This window comes from Rutidosis leptorrhynchoides, chromosome 1, assembly GCF_046630445.1.
Source record: "Rutidosis leptorrhynchoides isolate AG116_Rl617_1_P2 chromosome 1, CSIRO_AGI_Rlap_v1, whole genome shotgun sequence".
Classification (NCBI taxonomy): domain Eukaryota; kingdom Viridiplantae; phylum Streptophyta; class Magnoliopsida; order Asterales; family Asteraceae; genus Rutidosis; species Rutidosis leptorrhynchoides.
The window spans coordinates 426,986,511-426,992,238 of record NC_092333.1 but is presented as its reverse complement, the minus strand read 5'-3'; the positions used below and the strand labels follow the sequence as shown (position 1 = coordinate 426,992,238).

At 34.0% G+C, this 5,728-nt stretch overlaps 1 long non-coding RNA gene across 1 annotated transcript; it reads left to right on the top strand.

Annotated features, from left to right (window-relative positions):
- Positions 1 to 1,489: 1,489 nt before the first annotated feature.
- On the top strand, positions 1,490 to 3,401 carry LOC139872371 (uncharacterized). The gene is made up of 3 exons (XR_011767021.1): positions 1,490 to 1,655; positions 2,992 to 3,098; positions 3,221 to 3,401. It is a non-coding gene; the product is annotated as an uncharacterized lncRNA (long non-coding RNA).
- The last annotated feature ends 2,327 nt before the right edge of the window (positions 3,402 to 5,728 follow it).

Here is a 5,728-nt window from a genome sequence, read left to right as displayed (position 1 = left end):
ACAACATCCGGATATGTGATCATAGCTGTTTATGTTGATGATCTTAACATCATAGGTACAAATAAAGAGATCTATGAAGCCATTCAACTTCTAAAGAAAGAATTTGAAATGAAAGATCTCGAAAAATCCAAGTATTGCCTTGGTTTACAAATTGAGCATATGCCTAATGGTTTACTTGTACATCAAACAACATATACTGAAAAGATTTTGAAACGTTTCAATATAGACAAGGCAAAACCATTAAGTACTCCTATGGTTGTTAGATCACTCAATGTTGAAACTGATCCATTTCGTCCATGTAAAGATCATGAAGATATTCTTGGACCAGAAGTACCATATCTTAGTGCAATTGGAGCTCTTATGTATCTTACAAATTGTACAAGACCTGACATTTCTTTTGCAGTTAATTTGTTGGCAAGGTTCAGCTCTGCTCCTACCAAAAGACACTGGAATGGGATCAAACACATATTTCGATACCTTCGAGGAACTACTGATTTAGGATTATTTTATTCTAACGAATCAAAACAAGATTTGGTTGGTTATGCTGATGCAGGTTATTTATCTGATCCACATAAAGCTAAATCTCAAACTGGATATGTATTCCTAAATGGAGGTACTGCAATATCATGGCGTTCTCAAAAACAAACACTTGTTGCTACATCATCAAATCATGCCGAAGTGATTGCATTACATGAAGCTACTCGGGAATGTTTTTGGTTGAGATCAATGACACAAATCATTACTGATTCTTGTGGACTAGAACGCGATAAAAGTCCAACAATTATCTATGAAGATAATGCAGCTTGCATAGCACAGATGAAAGAAGGGTATATCAAAAGTGACTGAACCAAACACATACCTCATAGATTCTTCTCATACACTCAAAATCTCATTAAGGACAACGAGATTGAAATGAGATATGTTCAATCCAGCAAAAACTCTGCTGATCTTTTCACGAAAGCACTTCCAACTGCTATTTTCAGAACACACGTTCATAACATTGGCATGAGACATGTTCAAAAGATGTAACAACTGAAGCGATGTCTACTTGAGGGGGAGTCAACTCCATGCTGCACTCTTTTTCCCCTAGCTAAAGTTTTTTTCCCACTGGGTTTTTTTTAGCAAGGCTTTTAACGAGGCAGTAACTTACAGTTGATCTTCAATAAACAAAATTGCTATCCAAGGAGGAGTGTTATAATATATAAATATATATTATATAAATGGATAGTCAATTATTGATACACAAAAGTAATATTATTGTATTACCTAAACTTATGATATTTTTGCTATAAATAGCCATGAATGCAAGCATTAAACTTGCACCATTTCTCACACTTACAAAGTGTTTCTTTCTTTCTCTTCATTATCATCTTTGTTCTTACACTTTATTATTAGTATTCTTAATCAAGAATCAAATCACTAAAGTTAGTTATAAGCGTACTGAATTATATTATAACATTAGTTTATTTTTTTGGGGAAATAATACGTAACCAGCTCATCCTCACCCCCACCGTAAACCATACCTATCCTCTCGCTACCATCTACAACCGCCATCCCCACCGTAAACCCTACATAGCCTCTCGCTACCATCTAAACACTGACACCGCAGCTGCCTCTTTCATCAATTTTTGCAGTTGATTGACAACGAAACAAAGGTATATTCTAATATTTGGCTTCCTCAATTTTGCAATTGTTTGTGTTGTTTATCTCATAAATCCAAATTACTATGGAGATTTAAGTCGAAATAGAACATGACTGGCCTAATTCCTACTGAAAATTAAGTACTTTTGGTGTTGTTGATTTGTACATATATTAGGGTTTCTGTGGGTATAGTCATATTATAGTGTCAGTGTGTTCCTTTGGTCAACTTAATGCACCTGTAGCTCGACAAGGGTCAGAGAAGCGAATACAATTGTCCCTTCTTATGAAACCAATTGTTCCTTCTTATGAAACCCTAATTCAAAACCAGCGCAACATTTACACCTACGGACTTATTCTCTTACAGAACCCTAATTTGTCTCTTTTCTTGGGATTTCATCTCAGTAGCTGATTTCATTCTAGGGTTTACGTTTTTGGTGGCTGGGTTCCAATTTCACCATAGAGTTTTGGATTCTGTGCGATATTTGGGGTTTCAGAAGAGTTGCTTCTCTCATTTAACCTTAGGGTTTTGGATTCCGTACCAACGACTCGGTATTTGGAAGCCTTGATTCCTCTGATTTTAATCCTTATTTGCTATGAGTATAAGTGGTATAGCAACGTTTTTACTCCGATTGTTTGTTGATAGCTTCAGATTTTGCATCGCTACTACTCATAACATGTATAATTCTTCGTCTGTACTTTTTCAAATTTGTTTCCGATATTTCAAATGTAAAATGGATTTGTTGTTGTGTATTATGATTGTTTATGTATCTTCTGTACTTGATGAAGTTTTATCAGTTGCTATCAAAATTTTTCCTTCGAATTGTTATTGTTTATGTTTTGAAATTTCATGATTTTTCTGTCTAATATTTGTTTCTGTGTTGTTCAAATTTGGTATGGGAATGTTTATTGCTGTATATTTTTTTTTTTTTTTTGGGTTTCGATGTGAGAAGGGGTTCATAATGCCGCCTTAAAAAGATTTAATAAGTCTCTGGGTGTCACTATGCCATCTGTTTCTGATGTTTAAGTGGTGATGAACAACTTTTTTTGGTGAGAAAAAGAAAAACTCAGCTAATAATTCTTCAGTTGGAGAGAGTGGCCATACCATTTGAAATGAGTGTGTTGGATCATGCATAATTATGGGAAAAGATTGAATGTGTAATATGCTTTGTCATGCTGTATGATTTATGAGTTGCTACACAAACTGTTTCAGTCATTTCCTTTGTCAATTTATGATTTTTAATTTGGTCTTGCAGAGTATGTATGATATATTGATCATTTGAAAGCCACGAAGTTTGTAGATAATCGCTTAAAATGATCACTTCACCTTTTTTTTTATCTAATTATTTATAGTTATTCTGAAGATGAGACTATTTGGGAGCCAAAAACACAGCATGATTGAATTACTAAAGTCATATGGAAGTTGCATTTGTGTTGGGTCTTGGTGGATGCGCATAAAGGTTTGCACATAAATAAATTTGTTGCGTCATACGAACATTAATTGATGATCATGATAAAAATGGGTTAGTTGACTCAACAATTAAGGTATCCGGTTTTAAACTCTTTTTGCTGTAATTGACAGGGGCAACATTTCTGAGGCTCAAAGATTGCCTGTAAATGGAAGTTGCAATCACGGTAATGGCACGTAAATGGGTTGATTTCATTGAGGTCTTCTGCAAGTGGATTTGATGAATTTTGTAGTGCACATGGGAGCATTAGGCCAATTTACAGTATTCTAATTGCAAATTGTCATGGCCACTCTAGAGGATATGAGGATAAACACCGAGCATATAAGAATCGTTGATCAATTTGTTGAAGTTCCAGGTGCTACAAACAATAATACTTATGCGAATTTCCAACTTATTGTTTAGGTATGTAAATTCTATATGTCGATTCTACACTCATAATTTATGCATTACAAAAAGAGTTGCTATATATGCCAACTAGGAGATTATGCATAAAAGAAGCCTAATTCACGCAATTAAATGCGTTTTAGGGGTGTTTTTGAAGATTATGAATTGGACGTACTTAGCGTTTTTTTTTATTACAAAGCAGTTAACTACATACTGTACTTTTAAGAATGCTCGAAAACGCTATTGTTCTCAAATTTTAAGTATAAATGTTGGCTAATAACGGGTACATCAGTAGCAAGTGAAAAGAAAAATATGGTTCTGCTGCTGCTGTACAGGAGGTTTATAATGTTATTGTACTTTATGGGATGCATCAAATGTTATCTTAGGTTGGAACTTTTAGTTGAAGATATTGTGGTTTTAGAGGTGAATTTTGTTGGTCCTAGTTCATAATTACTCATGTTATGTATGTGCTCTACTACTACTACTACTACTACTACTACTACTACTACTACTACTTAAACCTACACTTATATCCTTAACCTACCTTATACTGAATCACTTTATCACATGGCCAAACCCAACAATGACCAAAACTACCCAAATAACTCCCATGACCGCACCAAATTACACCCATTACATCCGTAAATGTCATCGAATTTGATCATGTAGACTGTAATACTAAATAGTTGAGAATGAGAAGATATGCAAGCTTATGGTAGATCGTTTCTTTGGAATAAATTTGAGAGAAACACATACCCACTAAATATATATACGAGAGATGAGTGACTTTAAATTCCTGTGAGGGCCTCTAAATTTATCACGCTTTATTTTCGGGTAGAATTATTTTCTGGTGGTTGTGATTTGTAAAAGATCAATAGTTCATGACGTATTATGAGCTTCGAAAACTTAGTTTTTCTTCTTGTAGTAGCATGATGATCTTTTAGGAGAGTTAAAATGTTTTACTCGAGGACGAGCAAAAGCTAAGTGTGGGGGAATTTGATAAAGCCTCTAAAATACATACTTTTTATACATATTCCCTTAACGTTCTCTCTTAATATGGGTTTAACTTGTGAGTTTTAATCCTATTTTCGTTTATAAAAGATGGATCGGTGCTTTATCGTGATACTTGGTTAAAATAGTTCTAATAATCATTAAAATGCCTCACTTTTTATTTGTTATTTTGTAGAAATAAAAGATGGAAGTTTAATATGACAAAGGCTTGGAAGTTCAAGGGGCTTTTATGTGTATTCTCATAATATATATGGAAAGGAGTTATCTATCACTTTTGAAGATACGTATTTTGTGGGAAAAGATCAAGATAAACACCATGATAATTGAAGATATGCACAAATCAAGAGAGACTTGCGGGCCTCGAATTGGACTTGAGGTCTATAAATTAATCCATTTGCTCGCTGAATTAAAAACACACACGCACATCACGAAAACTCAAAGTCGAAGGCTGCTGCTGCGTTTTTGCTGTTGCTACTGTTGCTGCGATTTTCAATTGAAGGGCAGCCGATCGACACCATTGCAAGCTACAAATTCGTTAGTTGTGATTTCTTCTTTATAGCCATGTGTGGCTAATTCTTTTACTTTCTAGTTAAAGGTCAATTTAGGCTTGAATCCAATTGGGTTATGAGATAATTAAATCTTGTTTTGAGTATTTATGAATAATTGCATGTTTCTGGAAAGTGAATGTTTAAGGTCTGATGTTTTGATTAAGTGAATATTGTTCTCATTATTTGACTTTCAACAATAGAATATAGAAATATCTGCTCGTTTTATTATATCTTGTTCTAGTGTTAGTTATATGATTTGACTTTTAACAAAGCTACAACAGATTACGTGCTAATTGGAATTGGGAACCCGTAATTGTTTCCTTGTTTCCATTATTTGTAGCAATTAGCAAATAGCAATATCAAATATGGTCAAGTGTTTGATTATTGTCATGGGAACATGTGATATGATTTGATGAGTCGAGCTTGCGAATTTGTCGAATCAGAATTGGGTTTCTTTAGGATCTAATGCTACCGAAAGTTAAGTCTTAAGAGCTTGTTTAGGACTAATTATTTGATAAGAGTAATATACAAAGAGCTTATTTTGTTATTCAGACCCGTAAGAAAAAGCTAGTTGTTAGAACTTATTAACAACTATAACCAATTTATTCATAAGTATTTGAGATGGTTTGATGTCGATGATTGATCCGGATTCATAACCAATTTACACCCTTTAACTAG